General features: G+C 39.3%; 1 protein-coding gene across 1 annotated transcript in view; it reads right to left on the bottom strand.

The window, feature by feature from the left end:
- gpr4 (G protein-coupled receptor 4) overlaps positions 1 to 21487 on the bottom strand; it is a 51484-nt gene extending 29997 nt beyond the window's left edge. The window contains exon 1 of the mRNA XM_072391935.1: positions 21316 to 21487. The gene's annotated coding sequence lies outside the window, so the exon portion shown is untranslated. The remainder of the gene's footprint in view (positions 1 to 21315) is intronic.
- Positions 21488 to 23403: the final 1916 nt, after the last annotated feature.

Here is a 23403-nt window from a genome sequence, read left to right as displayed (position 1 = left end):
CAATGCTGTGCTACAACAGCTCCTTCTACTTCTGGTGTCTGTTTGATGGAGCGTCATTTATGTTTTTATATCAAGCAGTTTGCTAAATCACACACACATCCTGCACCTTTGTATCCCAGCAACACTGTAACACTCTACTTATGTCTTATACATTACCCTGCCATGTCATGCCTTTATTAGATGTTGTCTTATTTCCTCACGTTCCACAGTCAAACCACAATGTAGCACAACAACATATAATGTGTTTTCGACAGGTTACTGGGCTGAAAGTTAAATGATGTTTACAGTATTCTGATGCACAAATGCTTAATTTATGCTTGAACATCCAATCAAGCCACTGCCTACACTGTTGTTGACCACATTGTAGCTTTCATGTAGCCTGACGTGCACCTCCCCAGATATCTAACTACACAGCTATGTGTGATTTGTCTTTGTCTACGTGATATTTACAGAACATGCTGCTCTGCTCAAGCATAAAACCTCTGACACAATAAAAGAAAAAAAACTTTCAGTCCTACACATTACTCGAACACTGAAACCAGTATTCTGGCTGCAGCTACGAGTTCTTTTCATATTTTCAAAGTTCTGCCGGTCAGCGTGTCCGTTTCTATTTCTTAGGTCGTAACTATGACAACTTAAATCGTACTGTTCAGACATTGCAGGGAGTTTGATAAGGTTGTGACAGACTGCTGAATTCTGGCTGGACAGACCCAGACGACACTTGTGGAGGTTCTGTTAGCAGTGACATTTTTCTGCATTTGTGTTGCCTGCTTTGCAGCTTCCTGTCCTCTTAGCAACTTGCTGGACAGAGTGCATTTATATCAGCCATCAGATCTACTTGGTCAGATCAGCTGACCCTTAATTTGTAATGCACCTGTATTCTGATCTTTACAGTAATGCATGAGCATGAACACCTTCTTCTATGTGCCAGCAGGCTGGACAACAGCTTTGAATACGCCATTGTTTTGTACATTTATGCTATTGTTGAACATTTAAGCTTTGTGTGTCTAAAAATGACACTGTTACAGCTCATTAATTACACTAAACAGGCAGTGACACAACAAAAGGAAGGATGATAGATGCTCACCAATGCTCCGAACAACCTTTAAACTACAGATTTTGAGACCTAATTTTAGCAGCCACTGACCCAACACGAAGCATGTTTACATGACACGAGCAAAATTACTGTTAGTCAGACCAAAACCAGACTTCTAAAACTCCTGTAAACATGTTCATTTTAACGACACTATGAAAATGAGCTTTTAAAAATGGAACCCAGATAGCGAGACTGGGGATTGAATCACTCTACATTTACACATTCAACTACACTCAAATGGTCCAAGATGCTCTGCACATGCTCCACAGTTCCATCTTTTTTTATACGAACACTTGCTGTGGAGTGGATTCAGCTGCACTTACATGTACAATGACCTCCTACAGAGACAGGTAGAAGCAGCAGAATGTCTTGGACATTTACTCACAGCTCTGGTTCGATCAAATGGCCAGGTTGAGCTGTAACTGCAGTAACTTTCAGTACGTCAGCTGGAACAGAAACAGTGAAATGGACAAAGCAGTGAACTGATTATGAATCGTGACTCTGAGGTGAATCATGTTTTTTCTCAAACCCTTAATGAGATAAATCCTTAGCGGTCTTACACACCATTTCCTTGATGTCTCCCCCTAGTGTAATTCTAGTAAAAGCCGCGTCTAAAGTAATACTTGAAAAGTTTGTGAACCCTAAAACTATGTGCTTCTGACTCATTTTGAAGTACACTGACTTTTGTTATTTACATTTGCGGGTGGGAAACTGCGTGGGGGCTGCCCAGCACCTCAGCGTTTTGTTTTGTTTTGATGACGTCTTTGTGGCCTCCTCAACATAAACACAAGCTCAAGTGTATGGCTGTGCATGTGCAGGGGCCATGTCACACAGAGATTTGAGTAGTGTTACATCCCAGTAGGCGGAGCCAAAGAGCAATAGTAAATTTATCAAATTCTCACGTTTTACTTTGACAAATCGCCAAGAATTCAACTGAACTGTTACATCCTGCAGCCTTTGTGTCAGTTTCCATAGTTTGAGCCAATGGCAAAACACCCATTTAAGGGGTTTAGCTGCAAACACCATGACACAGGTGAATGCTCACAACAATGCATGTAACGAGTCGAAAAAGAGTCAAAAAAAGAGAAAAAGTGGACACGGATGACAAAAACATTCAGGGGCCTGAAGGTGAGATGCCGAGGAAAAGACTGCTGGTAGTTAATCCTGGTTGTTCATTTAATGCTTGAGTGATTGTGCAGCCGTCCACGTTTCATAGCCCTCACATCCTCGACCTGATGCCCTGCAGGGAAAATTAATGACTTCAATGAAAGCGCCATATTTCCCTGCAATGTGTCCCGCATCGAGCTGTATTGGACACATTCGGCTCTGATCACCTCACCAGAGCTTGTTACAGTAAAACTGATAAGAAATAATGAGGTGTTTCAACTGCGTGTGTGTGTGTGTGAGTCAGAGCAGATGATAAACTTCTTGCATACTGCTGCAGGATGTGATGTATGATACTTGTGTCTTTTCAGTTGAGCACCTGTGTTGCTGCCTTAAATCATAGCAGATGACAAGACATTTTAGTTTTCTTCTGCTTACAACCAACCAATGTCTTTGCAGTACGTTTTCATTACTTATCACGTGAAGCGTTTGCAGCACAATCGGAGATATACAAGTTCACTTTGTACCACTAAGTTTTGTTTGAACTTTCCATGCAGCTGGAACAGAAGACGGTTGTGTCTTTTTACCAGTAGTGTGTCCCCAGCCAGTTATTCTTCAACCACTAACTTCAGTCTTCATGTTGTTTTTGATTCATCTGCTTGGACCAAACTGATTTTTCCTCCTATGCATTGCTGATACCATGACTCATACCATTCTTGACCATGACTCCCCTCCCTTTGCCAGCTGTCTTATTTGTATAGTGTTTTGCGCTGTGACTGTTCAGAGTGACATTTGTGACGAATGATGTTCCAGCTGAGATCTGGATGCAGAGGTGTCAGCACTTGTAATGATGGGCTGCAGAGAAACTCTCATTTCTGAGGATGACCTGCTATACTTATTCCATCGTGGCTCTGCGTCTGTGTGTATGTGAGAGACACACAAATATATCAGCCTATATTTCTGTTGAGTCAAGGCCGTAGGAGGATAAGTGGGTGAATATGTGAAGATTTATGCATTCAGACAGGATTTAACTCAAATGGATGCTCAACAGTATGCCCACACACACACACAACTCACATTAGAGAGGCCTTAAGAAAGGCACACCAACAAAAAAAGACTGTATAGGAGAGCTGAAGACGTTTCAGAGTGAAAGCTGAAAATGATCAATGGCTTAAAGAAATGCAGTGACTCATTTTTACAAACACAAAAAACCCAAGACACACTCTTATATTTGTCAAGTGGTGGATTCAGCCCAAAATAACCTTTTACATGCAAAAGTGTAAACACATGAGGAGGAGCAGGACAGACGTGATCATTTAAAAGAAAGACGAACCATGTTAACATGTCCATAAGATCAGCAATCAATGAGTAAATCTGCTGTGAATCAGCCCTATCAGCTGTCTCAGAGAGACGAGGTCAGAAGATTGGAGGAACCAGTCCTGACTATCATGTGGTTGAGCCGTGCAGCTATTTTGCACGTGCTGTGAGGAAAAAACTAAATGAGAAGCTAGCAAGTTACAGGAGATGGATTCTGGTTATGTACTTTTATCAAACGCAGTTAGAAATTACTTAAGAATTCATGCATAAATACATGAATGAATTAAATAATCAATAAACAAATGAATGAATAAATGCTCTAGATAAATAATGTTGTGCTGTGTAATGGCATCTGCCCAAGCCTGTAGAAGTGGGCTCATCATATGTGGCTGATGGTGTTAATTAAACCCAAGTTTAACGACCCTATAAATAAATTTTTACACAACTCGTTGGTAGAGACTTATACATATCTGGAGTACATCTTCTGGAGGAAGAGATAGAGCCTGAAATACTAAATAAATGTTGTTGAAAGAGCTCAGCCCATACAAAGCTGTTACTGTCAAATAATTCTATTATACCCATGTGATATAACTGAGTATAATTCCACATAGTAACCAGCACCATGTTTGATTATATCAATGTACATCAGCAGCCCATCTGAGTTTTGTGTATCCATGCAGGGTGAGGGACAGAAGGAGGATTTATTCACCGTGATTTATACAAAGTCTTATCTCAGCATGTTTCTCTCATACCGGGCAACGAAAGATGCTAGCTCCCGGTAGCCCCTGGCTATCTTCTCACTGTAGCTTGTGTTGGCTTCTCATTTCATGGCGGGCATAGAAGTGGGCGGGGCTAGAGCAGCATACTCATACCCAAGTCATTCTGAAGTCATGACATTTGTTATCATGGAATGACTCTATTCTGTGTATTTGTGCTAAAAGACTTTGAATGTGAGGATATTCTGTCAGTTCTCTACTGATTTGTTTCAAGTTTGTGACCTAATTTCTTTAGCTATGGTAACAATTAGTCATAGCTGAGGCTAAATTTTGATTTTTCTTTTTAGATTTTTGGGGTTGGGAGCCGATTAGGTCAACCACTGTCCACACTGGTTTGAATACAAAAGTGTGTGCGTGTGTGTGTGCATGCTTGAAGGCTTGTTTGCTCATCTGAGATGTTGCCAGGATGTAGCTGCTTCCTCTGCCACTTCCTGTTATGTCTCTTTACATATAATCGGTCAGTTCTATTCTGGCTAATAGTGTCGAGTGAAACGTGGGCAGCTTTAACTATTCTTTGTTTCTCTGTGATCTCCAGCACATGCGGGATCAAAATATTTCACATGGAGGAAGACAGTCAAATCATCGAGACCAGTGAATGTTGATCACTATGATAATGTGTGTTTAAATGAAGTATTTTCCAGAATTAACAAACATTTGTTTTAACTTTGAATAATGGTTCTGACTCAGTTTATCACACTTTTTCACCAGAAAACAACAAACTAAATATATATTTTGAATTTCTGAACTTTATTTTATCATAGAATTCCTAAAAAGATTTTATTTGTATATATTTATTACTGTGAGAACTGAAATCTGATGGCATTATGCACATGTTTTGCTCTGATATCATAACGTAACGCATGAATGTTACATCCAGCAGATACAACAAACTATTTGCAACGTGTTTATTCAGTAAAATAAATTCTATCAAAAAAAGAAAACTTGCACCCAGTAAGAGGAAACCTCAAACTCTGCAGAATAATTGCTTCTATAAACTAAAATGCGTCTGGGTATGTTTCAGTATATTTTGAATTTCACTGAAAACAAACAGCCTTCTCTGTCAGCGTGGCTGCAGCCAAAGCCGGCAGACAGTCAGGCTGAGAGCAGCGAGGTTATCACAAATGTGAAAATGACAAACTACTCCAGATTAAAACTGGCTAAATTAAACATTCATAAAAAATGTGATTTAGAGTGTGGGTTGAGAGTTAGCCAGCTGCCAAGCTAAGGGATTAACCTCAGGAAAAGCATGCACACTTCTGTATTATCACTGTTTCCCTAGTGGCAAATTAACTTTTCATCAACTACTGTCCAGCCTGCAGGATACTATGACTATGTACTATATAACCCATATAAATTGCAGCTTCTCAGTCCCTTTAAGGGCTTTAAAGCTTGAGGCTCAGTGTGACTCCTCTAGAAATATGTGACATTAAACTCATATTTAACTCTTCCACTGTCATTTTTTAAGATTTCTGTCCTGATTGATTTGTTGACATGCTCAGTAACCATGGCAAGAGCAACTTGGCAATTTGGTACAATGCTCCTTTTGCAACTGTTATCTCAGTAACACCAGAGATAGGCATTCAGTTTATCTAATTGTAGTAGATTTCTGCACACCTGCTGTGTACAGAGGAGTCAATCACCCTGCATTAGAGCTGCAGGATAAAATTGAATCACGACTTTCCCCACACATTTAACTGAACCTGCAGCCTCGTTCTTGCAGAACAAGTTGCTATTGGAACATTTATTCATACACACACGATACGGTAGCTTCATAATAAAGGGGCACATAAACTGTGAGATGGCAAAGTTTCACTTTTACGGATCTTTTGTAAGGGCAGCGTAAAGAAAAAGTGATGCAAACCTCCAACTAGGACTGATCGTGAAGTTGTGACAGTCCACCATACAACCCCTCCTGCCTCCTGATAAGTGTTTTTGAACATCCTGCAGTTGTGGAACATCACATTTATAACAGTTTTGTGTAATGCCAAACATCTTACGATTTGGAAAGGCAAATGTAAGCATCCAACAATGCTGGAAGCCGAAAATTGGACAAACATTAAAATTTTAAAGCTTTTATTGCTGAACTGCTACGTTTTTATCTGTGGACCAACGTAACTATTTCATATTCTGAAGGTCTGAAGATAAGATTATCAGGTTTAGGTTGAATAGTAAAATTAGATATCTGTTTATAGCAGTGTTTCTCAGTTTCGGTCCTCATGACCCACTGCCCTGCGTGTTTTCAATGTTTCCCTCCTCCACCACACCCGATTCAAATGATTGGCTCCTTATCAGGCCACTGCAGAGCTTGATGACGAGCTGATCATTTCAATCAGGTGTGGTGGAGGAGGGAAATATCGAAAACATGCAGGGCAGTGGGTCATGAGGACTGGAACTGAGAAACACTGGTTTGTAGTTACATAATCTGACTTTTTTCTGTTGTAAAGATCAGTCAGTGCATATTTCTCCTCACTCAGCACAGCCCTGACCCTGCTGTATTTGTCCCCAACAAGGTGAGCTACATATTGCTTACAATTACGAATCACTGTTGGAAACTTACTGACTTTGTCCGTGTATTTATTTCTTCAAAATAACCAGCCTTGAATGTAGCGATGTGTTCGACGAAACTGCCCAGTGAGCATGAGTCCTCACTGAGAGCAACTCTTATCAGAGTCGTTTTCTATGGAAGTACAACCAGGATCAGAACAGGCCTTTTCAAAGGTTGCATTTTCAGAATAAGTGACGGCTGGTTGACATGAAGTCTTGTCGGGCGTTAAATCGGTTGCTATGTCTGACTTATTGTTTTGTCTGATAGCATGAATGGAAAAAGTGTAAAGAAGAAAGGCTTAATTAGGAATTCAGTCATATTAAATTACAACATTTGAAAGCAGAGATAGGAAAGAAGCAATTGCTGGCACAGGTTGACAAAAGGTCAAATGCAAATACTTGTTCTATAGTATTATTATTATCTGTCTGAAATACAGGAGTAGAACATATCAGCTGAATTCATATTGATTTGCAAATGGCTACCTGCAGTATCTGCCTCCAACAGTAGCTCCATCAGAAAGGATACACAGAAACATAGAGGAGGCAGTTTCTCAACCGGAAAAGTTGAAACAGCAGGAGAATATGATTATCTGTCATGCTGCAACATTTATGGACAAACAGAATGAATCTGGCAGCATAAAACCAGAAATGATTAAATTACTGACAGCATAGCCTTAAGAATGATTGATTGTCAAAGTTTCAGCTTAATATGTAGGAAACGCTTGTACAGAAAGCGAGGAACCAGAAATAAGAGAAAGCATACTGCACGTGTCTGCACCCTGCTGGGTCTACAACCACATAATCAATCAATTCAGGAGCTAAACAGATCAACTGAGAGACGGGCTAACAAAACCAAAGAGCGCCATCCTTCAAGCTTTCGTTTAGTTCAGGTGGAGCGGGAACATTTTGACAATGCTGTTATTTATTCAGTGACATAATCTGTAGGATTCCTCTGAAGAGCACAATGAAACTTCCTTATCTATGAGCCCTCTAAGACACCTTTGTATTGTGGAAATGATCAAATATTGTGATAAAATAATACAAAAATGTAGCAGCTTCATAATAAAAAAAACAGTCCATAATTTACTGACTGGCCACTATCAGTGTAAAGCTGCCGCAGATGTTTTCCTAGCGTTAGCAGTAACATAATACAGTAAACACAACCCTGTAAGGTTCCAGAACAAATAGTAAAAGGGAGCTTTGTTTGTATGCATTGTGTTCCTGTGTTTCTCTTGTTCATAGGAAAAAAGCTTGGATTCATGGCAGGAGATGATTACTGAGTGTAAATCTATCAAAGCACCACTGCAGATAAAACGTTAACGAGAATAAATTCTGAATTAATCAGGGATCTGTTTTAATAACCCAACATATTTACTTAAACTATCACAGAGGAAATATGGAACCAAGAGCAAGCTGACGGTGAAGCAATACACTGGATTTAAAAGAAAATAGCAAACATTCATAGTCTAACAGCATGTTTCATACATCCTTCAGATTAAAATGGGTTTAATTCACAAACTATGACATTTGTTTCAAATAACAAGTAATAAAGTCAAGAAAAAACAAAGAATGTTTACTGTGTCAGTACTAATAGTTACTGGAGAACCCGATCTCATGACAGGACGTGAAAAATGGATGTTGGTCCACAGCTCAGAACGATAAAATGTGTACAACTACTTCCTTTTGTTTTACTCCTTTCCCTACAATGAAGCAGCTTGAGCTTTGATATGTCACCGTGTCATCCTTCTACGTCTTTATACATCCTCTCAAGTCGTGAAATTTGAACTCTTAGTTCTTTTTACATCCACTTCTGGCCTCTTGTTACTGTTGGTTTGGCCACAAATGCTCGGTCAAAGGTGCTAATCCCTGAACTGTGACGCATGAGACTGCTAGTTTGAGACAAATTTTTACACTCCTTGTTTTTTCTTATACTTTCCTTCCCACTTAGACTGTGCTCTCTTCTACAATGACGTGGCTTAGGAGTTACAGGAGTACATGAGTGGAATAAGAATTAACCTCTGCGGTAAGGCTTAGATCTTACAGACTACAAGGTGAAGCTTACAAAAATATGAATTGTTGGGGGTTACACATTTTAATATTCATGGATCCAACACTGCCCTATAGAAACCAAAAGCTTAGGGATATGTTGTCATCTCCTAATTTACAGTGAGAGTTTTTGTGGCTCTTTAAATCTGTAAAAAACATACAGATAAGACACATTTGAAAAGAATAAAAACATACTGAGCCTGTCATTGCTGTCTTTGGGTCACTTTCTGTCTAAACTGTGAATATCTATAATTCATACAAGAGCTACATTATCATCTTTCCTCTGCTGTCATTAAAGTTTGATCTCATCATCTACATAATCTATTCTTAAAGCGGTCGATAGACACGGACCTGATGAGATGCAGTGGACAGAGACGGCTTTCAATCATCTGACACTTCCATTTTTATGATCTATCTGACTGTATGTCTCAGATTTAATCCAGATTAATTCTCCATTAAACACTTCCTCAACAAGAGGACAGCAGGGCTTCTATGTTTCTGCTTAAACTGATTTGCTTTAGGCTCATGCAAGCAAGTGGAAAGAAGAAATATGATAGAAAAATGGAGCCAAGATTGGAAATAGAACTGTAAAAGACCAAATTTGATATTTTTACAAAAAAAGTCCAGCTGCAGCTTCATGTCAGCTCTGAGAGCAAAGTAGCAGCCAAATCCTCCCACACTTCCCTTCTTGAACACCCAACATATCACAAAACAACAGTTTGTTTTGGCATCGTGATCAAGCTAAAACTGAAGCTCATTCCCTGCTTCACAAAAAACAACAACAACAACTCACACGCCAACATCTGGCCATTTTTCTCACGAGAAGCGGTGGAATCTGCAATGATGGAAACCTGAAACCCACGTGAACATGTGAATTTTTCCTGAGCTCCACATAGATATAGAAGGATCTTTTTGAACAGTCTACACGGCAGCTTGCAGCTCTCTCTCAGTCTGTTTGTTCAGGGATTGCTCAGCTGAATCAGTCCACCCACAAGCAGTGGTCTGCCACAGCATGCAGGTTATCAGATTCAATTCCCTCCTGTTACATTTGTGGCTACATTTACAGATACATTAATATTCCAATATCAACCCAATATTCCAACATTATCTTCATCCCAAATGAGGTCATATTCAGAGTTAGCAGTGATCAAATGAAGCTATGTTGCTCATATTCCCACTATGAAGACATGCTAACACCTTATGCATAAGATTTGTCATACCGGATGACATAATAGTGACTTTCATGGTAATTTTACAATGCATGCTGTCAGCTCCAGATTTGCCAGGTCGGCTCATTAATAAACGACTTTCGTGTTGTTTTGGGCCTATTTTCACACACTGGGTTGCTAGTTTCTATCACAAGATCTGGAAGTATTGCTTTTGTCTGAATTTAACGCAGGACAGGAAGAAACAGGTTAATACTCCCTGTCCTGAATAATATGGATGTAATGAAGGCCTTGGATAGGCGAAAATATTGCATGAACACACTGAATGTGTAATTCTGGGCTGATATTAGTGCCGATGTTAAAATTAACGATTTAGTCGATGGCTGATAATTATACTGACTGTTTATTGTAATCTATTTTCCCTTTATTTCCAGGGGAGAGCATTCAATTTGGTTTACAAAATAATAACGACTAGTTTAAAAGTATTTCAGCCCTAATAAAGCCAAACATCAACAGCTGTCAGGCCGATATATCTGTGCATCTCTTGCATATAGGTAAGGTAATGTGACCAGAAGTGAATTACTAGAGTATGATCACATGTCAACATGAATATGAATGAAATATCCTTCCTGCAACATCATCAAAAGGTCATCTTATTTAGATTAAGGTCGGTTATCTAAATATATATGTGTGCAGGTACACATAGCCAGTGTTATCCCTGTAATAAGCAATGTCTGTACTACTGGTATCAGTATACTATGGCCAACAGAAAAGCAGTCAATAATCTTTAGTTCATCAAGTTTATCCATGTTTAAAGTAACATATATATACCCACTTAGTTTAAATAGTTCGGAGGAGTATTCGGGTCACAAAATAGACAGAAAACGTTGTAAACGTCGAAATGTCGAGAATAAAGTTTAAATTTTGAGAATAAAGCTTAAAAACTTCAAGATTAAAGTCGAATAATTAAATCAAACCACCATTAGCGCATAGAAAATGCCTTGCATAGACAAACTGGTGAAATTACAATTCAGAATATGTTTTAGTAATAAGGATAATTCTCTCTTTGAGGACATAAACACTGTGTGAATATAAGAAGAAGTACTAGAATAAGAAACATCACAGACATGGCCGTAGTTCTTCAGGCTGATATAGCTGCTAATGGACAAATGTAAGAGCACCGATGGTTACACCTGCGTGCAATACATGGAGGATAAAGACAGAGAAGTTTCAACTTTGTTCTCAACACTTCGACTTTATTTTCAATATTACAACTTTATAAATATATAAAGTAAAAAAAATATTTAAAAAATATGAATAAATTAGTGTGACACTAATACTCAGTCGTAAAAATAGAGATGTGCATGAAGTTGGGAATGAGATTGATTAAAAAGATAAGGAGGTAATATATGAGATGGTAGAATCCAAAAAAGGAAGATGCAAAACAGAGATAGAGGGGGGAAGAGGTTGCAGATGAAAGAAAATAAAAAGGAGACACATTGATTTTGGAAAAGAAGAGAAGGAAAGATAGGAAATTGTCAGAGAGGAGAGGAGGTAAGTGGAGAGAAAGACTGAGGTTTAATGGGAAAGACAAAAGGTCAAACGGAGAAGGGTAGATGGGTATCGACCATCTGAAATGGCTCTAATGCTGGACACAGGTGTGTGTGTCTGACAGGGCTGTCCACAGACAGACTTAGTGATCTCATCGTGTCTCGGGTGCATTTAGACGCGGCATCAGACACACACATGTACTGTGGCTAACCCACCTCTTATCTGCGTCTCCCCCTCTCTGCCTCTTTCTTTTGTCCCCTCTTTTGTTTAGGTTTCCACTCCGGGGCGGCAGGCCATCAGGGACGTCATTTCAGCGTCACACAGAGATGCGCTCCATTGCAACATTACAAAAAGCCTCACTGCAGTATTTCAGGAAAGCCTTTAAAGTTTGTGCATAGCGGGATTCTTTTTTTATCTAAGAAATACACCAACACATCTGACCTGCCTGGGTCATTGTTACTGAGTGTAGATGGATGGACAGAAAACAATAGCTGTGTAAATAACACAAGGGCCTGTGGAACTGTGACCTCTGATCAGTCTAAGCTCAACAAGGAGGACCAGTCTGACTGCACTTTATGCATTTAAATGGCTGTCACATGGGTCTGTTTCGGTCCGTGAAAGACCTCATCCCAGTTCTGAGTGCTACGCCTGTTTTTGAGCATCTACTTCCTGCTTGAGCGTGCGTTACAGCGGGAAGTTGTTGCAATATTCGTAAACAGATGGCATGTAAACAAATCCTGTTGTGATCTCCCCTGCGTAGGAAGCCTTTTGTGTCTGTCTGCAGAAAACCGGAGAAACATGAGAACATGACTAAACTTTTTTTAAAGCTGGTGAGTCAGTCTGTTAAAGATTTTATGGACCTCAAACTAATATAGTTGTAGTTAGCCACATGCTAGTTAGCACGTATAATGTCAGTGACTTCTGTGCAGGATCGACCGTTATAGACAAGGAATCGGCTCCTTTTAATTAATTGTGTTGACTGTTTGATTAAAGGTAGGGAAATCATTCTCTTCATTTGCAGCGTGCTTTGGACAAACTTAAAGGGGAACTCTGGTATTTTTAAACCTAGACCTTATCTCTGGCATGAAATACGTTCATCTACTCACAGAGAACAGTTTGGTGAAAGTCGGCGTCCTTTGGAAGATATTTAGATTCCTCGAGATCCATATAACGGAGTGAACGGGGCTTAGACGATGCAGCCTCTAAATAAGGCATTATCTGTCTTTATTTCACCAATACTTTAAGAAGAATGAATGAATGAACGCGTACGACGCCTGCTGCTGCAGCACAGCTCATTCACTCCGGTAAGAACGTCCATCGTACTCAAAAGTTGTTGTCAAAATCTGATAAATATCCTGCCATGTTGCACAAAACTAGCAGCAGCAAACTCCAAGTTAGCCGACTGTCACAGAGAAAGGAGTAAATAAACTGTGCTACAGGGGGGCTAATCTAAATATCTTCCGAAGGACGCCGACTTTCACCAAACTGTTCTCGGTGAGTAGATGAACGTATTTCATGCCAGAAATAATATCCAGGTTTAAAAATACTGGAGTTCCCCTTTAAGGCTAAGTGCAAGGTGCAAAGGGTGAGATGAGTTTAATCTCTGGCAATTTAGGGTTATAAATTCACAGGCGTGCCACAAAAACAATAAATATCTAAAGCAATAAAACATTATTAAGTAAATATGCACATAAATATCCACAGAAATGTACACACGCTCATATATTACACATGTGGAAATGTAAAGATCAATAATAGAACTGTTAAAAGCGTTTCCATTATTTTCACTTCTACTTTTTCATTTATTTTCGAGTATATTTCTATTTTTTCTTTCTGTTTTTCTACATTTTTCATTGTACATTTTTATCGTTTTTTGTTATGATCTGTTCACTTTGGCTTCTTTTCATTTTATCTTTGCCGTTCCTTTCTGTCTTGCTTTTCTCTTCTTTTGCTTTGAGCCAGTCTTGTTTGATCATGAGCTTCCTCTCCATGAACTGCTCTTATTCTATGACGATTCATCTTTTAATTACTGCACTTTCTCAAAATGAAAGCTGATAATTTTTTGCTTTAAGGGCTTCTTTACCAGCTTCTTCCAGTACCAAGCCTGTATTTCTAATATGCTTGAAGCTTTGGCTAGAGTTCAGTCAGGGAGCTCTGATCCATGTTGTTCACCCTTTCTTTCTTACCACTCCTTCTTTCCCACGCTGTCAAACCTTAATCATGAGGTCATTTCTCCTATCCAGTGGTCTGATGATGCAGCATCTGAGTCAAATCACCAAATTTTAAACAAATTTTTTGCACACTAAACGTTTTCTAACTGTCATACACCTGTACATTTGTATTTGTATTATGTCAAAAATTTAAAATTTAAATGTTTCAAATCCAAATCTGGAAAGGTAAACACTAAAGCCTCATTTCCACATACCTGCGTATTCATATGTGACTCAAGCGAAGATGATTCAATACATCACATTAACACTTACATTTATGCATTAAGCAGACGCTTTTAAGGATATACAATATTTCACTTAAATCTCTTTCTGAGGAAATATAAGGTAGACATTTTGCATTATTCAGTAGTTGTAGTTGTAGAAGTGGTGTAAAACCAAGGTTGTTTTCCATAAGTCAGAGGAAACTTTTATTTTAGGCTTTGTAGATGTAATACAGTTGAAGATTCTGAAACTAAGTAGTTCAGAAAAAGATTTAAATGCATGGTTAGGAGGAAATAAGTGGTAGATAAAGGTGAGTCGTCATGTAACAGAAACAGGTCATAAAGAGAAAGCAGACTCATGCTCAAACCTGATTGGCTCAGAGCAAAGACTATGTACCAGGAATGTGTGCAATTTCATGTGTTCTCATGTAAATGTGCACAAAAAGGACGCCCCTTCGGGCACGCTTTGGCATCTGATTTAAACACATTGTGAGCTTTTAATGTCGTTTTAAGCTGTTAAATTACTCACCTATTGTTAGGGAGTGTCATCCTGTCACTGTACATAGAGTGAAATCAGTCTTTGAATAACGTTGTTGTTTCATGAGAACTAGCGGAACTAAACAGGCGCTTTCATCCAACAGCCCTTTACTTTTGTTTTATCAGACCTTCTGCACTGACAAAGCTGTGCTGTGGAGAGGGAAATCTGTATGCCGACAGCAGTCAACCTGGGCTCGAGTTTTAGCAGCAACGACTTGTTGCTTGTTGTCTTTCCTCTCGCTCTCCAGCTCTTTAAAACCGCTAAAATATGGATTAAAAAAAATTAAGCTGCATTTGCAATGTGGAAGAAAATCAGAGCTGCTCTGTGATGACACTTAAGCTGTTAACTGTTGAATCTGTTTAAAAACTGAGCCAAAAAGGAAAAACTCTAAATTAATCTGAATATTTTACAATCTCAGAAATGGAGAAATATTGAGACTATTAAAGGAGCATTGTGTAATTGTCTGCTGTTTGTCAGATTCTGTAATTTCCGATTGCGTTTGAACGGCTGAAAGAATCTTAGTATTACACTTTGATTGAAATCAGCTGATCTCCATAACATGGTGCCCAGTAATTTCTGTCCAGCTAACAAAGCTACTTAGTAGTTTTGGTGTATAAACTCACGTGAATCAACAGTTTTCTACAGGGAGCTACAGATCAGCTGATCGTCTGCAAAGTAGCAGTAACATATATATATGTGTTAACACATATTAACATATAACCATCGAATTACAGTTCATGAAATAATGATATAAAATAATTGGGTGCTTGTAATTCAACAGTCCTTTAATGAAGTGATAGAACAGTAAAACATCACATCTCTAATGTCTGGTGACTTAACTATTAAGATCTCTTTCAAGAGCAAACTAATGACTGAGAAGCATCAAATAATTTTGTCATTGCCATGACAACCGATAAAGCGTACACTGGCAGGACATTTTGGTATTGATGCAAATGAGCTCCTGACGCTGTGAAAACGAAAGCGATCACACAGAAGAAAAACAAAACTCTGCTCTAAGACTCCCAGTTAAACCCTGAACTATTCCCTGTGTGTGTGTGTGTGTTGGGGGGGGGGGGGGGGGGGACTCAAACTAATTTCACCTTCAGTCGCTTGTGAATCATTGCTCTAAAGAGGAAACAAAAGTTGATCAAAGTTGATATGAGCTGTGATCTGGCAGACTGACAGTGATAGAACCACACAGCTGAGGGATTACTGTGGGAAGCCTTTGTCAGGCACTTCAATACAGAGTTACATGCACAAATGCCACTTCAGACTTTACTGTGCAGAAAAGGAGCCTTGTGTTAAAGGGGAACTCTGGTATTTTTAAACCTGGACCTTATTTCTGGCATGAAATACGTTCATCTACTCACCGAGAACAGTTTGGTGAAAGTCGGCGTCCTTCAGAAGATATTTAGATAACTGGAGATCCATATAACGGAGTGAACGGGGCTTAGAGGATGCAGCCTCTAAATAAGGCATTATCTGTCTTTATTTCACCAATACTTTAAGAAGAATGAATGAATGAACGTGTGCTATAGCTCTGTTAGCTCATAGCTGCTGTTATGTGGCTACTTGCAGCTATAGGAGAGCTAATGGAGGGATTTCTACACAGGCACTCTACTGGGACCACTTCATCCACATGAGTTCCTGTGTATGAAATTCGATGCTTCGTCACACCTGAATTCAAAAGAAACGGGTCGTCTCACCTCCAGTGACTCTAGTTGTCACACGTTTAATCTTCCATGCACCAGTTATGCTTTCATAACATCCAAACTGAACTTTACAAACTTTACTCCAAACTGTCTTCACAAACACACCCAAGAAATAAAGCAATCAGGGAGGGGTTCTTGTGACAGTCATATATAATGTGCTGCAGTGGGTGTGGGTTCTTCTGTCCGGCTACCGGTTAAAGTCACTCATTTGAAATGCAGCTGTTAATCACAGTGATTACTTGACCACACAGGCTCTTAAGTGCTACTTATCAGAACTCCTCTGAGAGCCATCACACCATCAGTGCTATCTGTTTCACATCCATCCTCTCTTTATCCTCCTGTTCTGTCACTATATCCATCATCCTTTTCTTCTTCTCCCTTTGCACACCTGCTTTACAACAGGTCATTTTTCTTTTGGCCCATAAAAACCTACAGGTTCTTGTCATTCACCAACAGTCTGTTTCTCATTTGTCTTATCTATCCTTGGATCACCTTTCATGATATATATATTTTGTATGGTCCATATTGTCATGTTTGACAGAAAACCATGACTTACTGCTGTGGTTGTTGTCATCTGGGTCCAATCAAACCCTCTGATATGTGTTACTTGCCCAGTAGTCAAACCTACTTGTCTGAAGTATTCTCTTGTGGTGAGTTACTATAATTCATCGATGTACCAGACAGACCATTATTGTTTATAGTTTTAAGCAAGCACAATGTATTAAAATTAGATCTTCCATGTATGTATTTGAATATTCATAAAACTTCTATCACTAAAAATTAGCATTTTTTCTTTTTCACTTCATAATAAAATGAAATGACAACAAAGAAAATGTGATAGTTTGGTTTTATCTGCACAGCATCATTTTCTACCACTTCTGTGGGAGATTCCTCCGTCATTTCCCTTTGTAGTCATGCTGTCCAGCCTCTTTGTCATCTAGTACTTTCTGTTTTAAAAGCGTTTTAAAATCTTTTTTCCAAGGACTTTGCCAACTTGTAGGAACACTTTGAACACAAATCCTGTCATTTGCTTGTTAATCCTTCGAGTTGTGTGTTTGAGGTCATAAATGCCTTGGTGTGATAACAACGGGATCCGACTGGACCACAAGACTCAGCCCAAAGCTTAGCGAATAGCTACCAAACAACAAGGGGTGTCCCCTGAACTTATATACAACATCAACAACGTCTGCTGTGTCTAAAGATTAAGATCAGATTTACTGTCGTGCATACAGTCATTCACACTAAATGTGTCCTCTGCTTTTAACCCATCCAGGTTGGCACCTGTTGGCACATGCACAGGGTCACACACTCATAGAGACAGGTGCCATATACCCAGCATGGAGCATGCAGGTTCAGTGCCTTGCTCAAGGGCACCTCAGCCATGACAGGGAGGTGGACTGACATGCTTTCATAACATCTAATGAAAGCTGTCAATTTCACCAATCTTTTTGAGTGGCGAGAATGGGAATCAAACCACCAACCCTCCAGTTATTGGACGACCCACTCTAACCACTGAACCATCTACAATCAGTCTACTCTCTATTCCCACTAAAAAGTCCTGAGCTCGACTTCAGCAGCTTAATAAAATTCCTTCTTTTGGTGCCTCAGGAGTCTGTGTTTTAACATGAACTTCCATAAAATCACTCTCTGTAGCAATCGTTGTATTGAACTTTCTCAAACTATTTCCCTGAAACTGCCAATAAAAAGATAAAAGGTAACATCTCGATGACAGAACTACACATGGCAGATGTATGAGAACAGTTATGTGAGAGCTGAAAATCAGCCTCAGCATGTAGCTGAATGCAGGTATGTTTACCGGGCTTTCTGAACGTCTGTTTGGCCAATCACTGAGAGCACATTTTGCATTGGTATCAAAAGAATGAGAGTAAATACAGGTTGAGAAATAATGGTTAACAAATAGCGTCGCTTTGTCCTTAGAATCAGCTGCTGTCTGTTTATTCCTGGTTTATAAACCCCGTCTGGAGAAAATATCTAAAGCTTGAACTGAAAATACTTCCATTGACATCATCTTGACTTCATGTATGGATCCCGTCATGCAAAACATGTGATGCGATGTCTGTTTGTGAGGCTGCTCAGCCGCCATCGCCACGGATTCCTATTGTTGATTACATTTCCTTTCAGCTCCAGTTGATCAGGCAGGTGAATCAGTCGACATCTACTCACACTGCTGTCTGATCTCTGGGGAAGATTGCTCCGGAGGTGTGATGGAGGTGAAGGTGGTGTGCGTTTGAGTGTGTGTGTGCTTGGTTTAAGTGGTGGAAAAAAGAACTGGCAGGTCAGTAAAGCTGCTGCAGCTTTTAGCAAACCACAATCATCCTTCTGCCTTCAAGGTTGGAGCTAAAACTGTACAGCTTATCTTTCTAGCGAGGTCAGAAATAGTTCAATACAAGAGATGGAGGAGGAGCAGGGTGGAGACAGAAGAAAGGCTTGTTTACTTGCAACGTTGTAAATGATGCATGATATAGAGAATACAGGAAGCAACAGAGTAATGCGTGGAGATTCAGTGGACCGTGAATAACAGTTCAGCATTTCCAGATTGCATTTTCTGTTTTTCATTCAGTCTTATTATGTGATTTAAGTGACTGAGCGACTGAGCCAGGGGGGGAAAAACTGACTAATGTCTCAGAATAGGTAGAAGGAAGGCGGGTGCAAACAGAGAGAAGATGATATTAATTATAATTTCACAACTGCTGGAGTAGAAAACTTTAATTGCGTGTGAAGAACAGTGGATTTATCGTTGAAACATTTCTACTCAGTTCAATGACGCAAAACCCTTTCCTGGAGATCACTGGCTGTTTGTCTGCGGCGGCTCATGTGCGCCTCAGTTTAATGAAAGTGAAGTACCACCGTATTTGTGAATATAAGCATCAAAATACGAGTTATTCTTAAACTAGAGAAGTTCAAATCTTATTAAAGCCTTTGCTGTTTCAAAGCCTTCTCAACAGTTCTCTCTTCACAAAGAAGCAGGAGTTTTATCTATCCACAGGTCCAGTTAAAAGAAATGCTCCTTCAGGTAATTAAAGGTACAAAATTACTGACAATTAGTTACACAGCTGTACATAATTGTAATTTTAATGTATCAGGAAATGCTTTATCTGAGCTCTTGTGAATTTATTCTGATCTTTAAATTGAATGAAACGCTTCCGCTTTGTAGTTTATTGAATATTTCATCGGTGTTCCTTCACTAATATTTGTTGCTTAAATATTCGCAAAGAATGAACAGTGGCGAGGCTCTTTGCTCTGTGACCTCACAGCAAGAACATTCCTGGTTCACCTCTGGACCCTTCTGGAGCTTACATGTCCTCCCTGTGCCTGTATGTTTTTCTGATACGCTGGTTTCTTCCCACATGTCAGCCCATTTTGCTGTTTGTCTCAGCTCTGTGATGAACTGGCACCCTGAATCTTGCCTGATAACAGTAGGAATAAAAGCATGTTTTTGTTCTGGGAATGTAGGGGTTAATATTCTTTTGGTATAAGGTACATTTTGGCAATAGGTGGACAAAATTTCTCTTTCAAGGGTGCAGGCAGGAAGGTACATAATGTACTGATTCTCAAGGTACAGTGCATGTGCCCTACAGGGGGAACAAATGACACAGCATATGCAGCTTTATGAGACCATTCCTGCACCTCTGTTTTCTAATGGTTAGCTCACAATACATTGCAGGAAAAAGCTGATGATTATTCATAGTAAATACTATAAATATAAATAGTTTTCAGAAATGTCTAATTTTAATATAAGGTATCATTAAAGAGAAAGAAAATTCAAACTGAGACAGAACAGTTAAGAATGAAACTAGTTTAGAGCTGAATGCTTGGTCAGCTTGCAAAACTGTGGTCTTTTTTTCTGTTACAGCTTCGTTAATCATCCGGTTGTGACAGAAAACTAACACATGAAAGGAGTCCTTATAAACCATAAGCTTTCAGGGTGAAAAATAATCATAATTATAATTATAATAAATCTGTTTCTCAAAGCGTTGTGAAACATTTGTTTTGCACATATCGCACAGCCAGACTCTTTAAAAGTCAAACCTTTCATACTCTTGTTGCCAGAAATGAAGATTTAATATCCACAGACCACTTTGTAAAAATGACTGTGCAAGATGAAGGCAATGAATAAGCAGCAAGTTAAACAAGCACGTTCTTAAGGTTCACTAAGGCAATGCAAATCATTTAAACCACATAGTTAACTATGGCATTAAGTGTGGTTGTGCTCCATCTCTCTTATTAACAAACAAAGCAAAACACTGCTGGAGAGGATCAGTGGAAGCTGATTCAGTTGTTCACTCTCATGATTTATTAATTGTCTGCAGTCAGAGCAGCGACAGGGGAAACAAGTGCCTGCTGCTGTGCCATGCCAATGCTGCCGGCTCGGCCTGTTTGCCGTTTGAGAAGCAGTTTGACTTTTGATACGAGCTGTTGGGAGTTAAAACCAGCTGAAAGCCTGCGGTGGGAAGAGTGGACGTGATGTGACATTCCAAGTGAGCGCAAAGTTAAGAGGAAGAGCAGAGGAGACGTTGGTGCTTGTATCATTTCAGGTCAAAAAAACACTTTAACAGCTCGTGCAGCGGGAGCATCAAGTTCACGTACTGCGGCGTTTAACCCACGCATGCACGCGTAACACTGAAGACACAAGTGGGATGCATTATAGGATGAGAACACATATAGACCCTCATAGATAGATAGATAGATAGATAGATAGATAGATAGATAGATAGATAGATAGATAGATAGATAGATAGATAGATAGATAGATAGATAGATAGATAGATAGATAGATAGATAGATAGATAGATAGATAGATAGATAGATAGATAGATAGATAGATAGATAGATAGATTCGCTACGTTTCCCTGAGCACGTTAATTGTATGTTGTAAATTAGAACTATTTAAACAACTGTTTATTAATTAGGAAGGAGATGCCTCCCTGTTTCTACCAGAGCGAAATGCCGCCTGTGGTGACACTTTCAGTATAAAGAGTGAAGAGCTCATTAAAAGCGCAAGGCTGTACTCACATTCAGCAGGTTCCGGGGTTCCCGGTCACTTCCCAGTCAGAGCGTATCCACACAAAAAGTCGATTTATCTCTTTAAACGTCCAAAAGAAACGCTCAGAGTGGCGGTGAAAGCGGCAGGGCGCGACACGACAGGGTGATGAGCGGAGCGGCAACAGCCGGCTGACTGAGACGCAAACACTTCTCAGGGAGACTGAGAGTCAGAGAGGCGGCACGATGACTCCATGACGCGCTCTCTGCTTCTCTGCGCGCGCACGCGTGTATCTCCGCTTGTTTCTTGTGTGGTTCTTCATTTATTTGTCTGTAGCGATATACAATAATAGACTGAGTAATTCCATCAATTACGAAAACCCTGCAAGCAGGATCATTCAGTTTGTAAAAGAAAAAAACAGTTTTACTTCCACCTCTGCTAGTTATCCGGTCCACTGACTTTGGTTCTGCAATATATTTCAACAGCACCATGAGCTAAATCACTGAAACGAGTTCAAGCATAATAACGTAGGTAGAATTACACTTGAGCATTAGTAAGATCATTAAGTAGCAGCCAGGTGCTGCAGGTCAAATGAACTTCATTAACCGATCATCAGTAAGTGTGAGCACCTCTATAAAAAGCACAAGTTTAATCAGTTTGCTGGTCTGGAGCATTCAAGTGTCAAGGAGGAAAGACGTCAGCAAAGATTTTAGAGAATGCTTCCCATGAACACGGTTAGTAAAATACTGATGTTTTACTGTAACTGATGGCTTGTTTGACAATTGTTTGCTGACTCATCGGCTCATTTTTGGGAAGTTTGGCCTCTTTCTCTGCCACGAAAGCAGCCCCGGAAGTGAATAAAAATAATTTAAATAAGTTTTAGTTGGGGAAAAGTCCTATCACTAAACCTCCAAAAAACTGTAAATGTATGAGCTTAGATTTGTATTCAGCCTGCTCACTCCCAGCAATCACCTCATCAAGTCCCATAAAAACGACCCCATGCAGCTTGTTTCTGCTCTGTTTTTATGGCACTGAGCACCAAGACAGAGAATCTGTCTCGCAAGCCTTTTTGTTTCTCTTTACCTTCATGCCCAAGGCTTTTGCCTTTGTGTCATCTGTCCTCAGAAAAGTTTTAAGATGCTCACTGATCTTTATACTGTATAATCTAGTCTATAGACTGCATGATCATTTCTTACATACAGAGGTATAATTAAACAATTTCAAGTTACAAAGTGGCCCATGACCAGCTAAAAATGCCACAGGAGAATCTTTTTAAGATACATTGACACAGATTTAGACTGAGAGTGATTAATTTCACAGAAAATAGGTGCAATAAAGCATTCAGAATGAACCACAATGTATTTTCCTTTAGATGCTTTGTACGTGTACATGTTGTTCATTGTTTGCATTATTGGACTTATATGGAAGCCGAGAGAAAATCCACATAATGATGTCATTTCAAAACCTGCACATTGTAATTTAATTAAAGAATAATTCAAATTGACACCATTTTAAAACCACTTTTAGAGTATTCTACACTATAAGAGACAACAAATCTGACTAACCAAAGTAAAAACACACTTTATACGGTTTGCATGTTTATTTCTATGCAGAAGACAATTATTGGCATAGCTGACTGAGTCACAGGCATGTGACAATGAAATAAAGGCATTCCACACCAGAGAACATTCATGAGCAACTCTGAATAACTGAACACAGCTTTGGCAGTGCTAAACAAAAGAGGAATTCTTTGCAGATCACATTAAAACATAACCCTGCACATGTTGAGATGGTTTAGATTGGAAATAGCAGCAAGAAATAACTACTTTCTAAATGATATAGGCAATTATTACGCTCTCTAATCAGTAAAACAGCAATAAAAAATCATAATCATACACCACCACACAAGAGTGATCACACAATGATCAAGGGCTACAATTCATAAAATAAGATCAGCTTATTTACCTTTGGAAGACTAAGAAACAACATGACGGCATCTTTTCAAAATCCCCTAAACCCACTAAGCAACTAGGCCACATGGATTTTGGCCAAGTGTTTAATTTGCTTTCTGATTTTTATCACATGAGATTGACACCTAAAGTTTGAGTAAAAGTATAAAA

The sequence above is a fragment of the Leuresthes tenuis genome, unplaced genomic scaffold (genome assembly GCF_036924035.1).
Source record: "Leuresthes tenuis unplaced genomic scaffold, fLeuTen1.0.hap1 SCAF_9, whole genome shotgun sequence".
Classification (NCBI taxonomy): Eukaryota; Metazoa; Chordata; class Actinopteri; order Atheriniformes; family Atherinopsidae; genus Leuresthes; species Leuresthes tenuis.
Note: the sequence above shows the minus strand (reverse complement) of the source record. Positions and strands in the feature narration are given on the sequence as shown.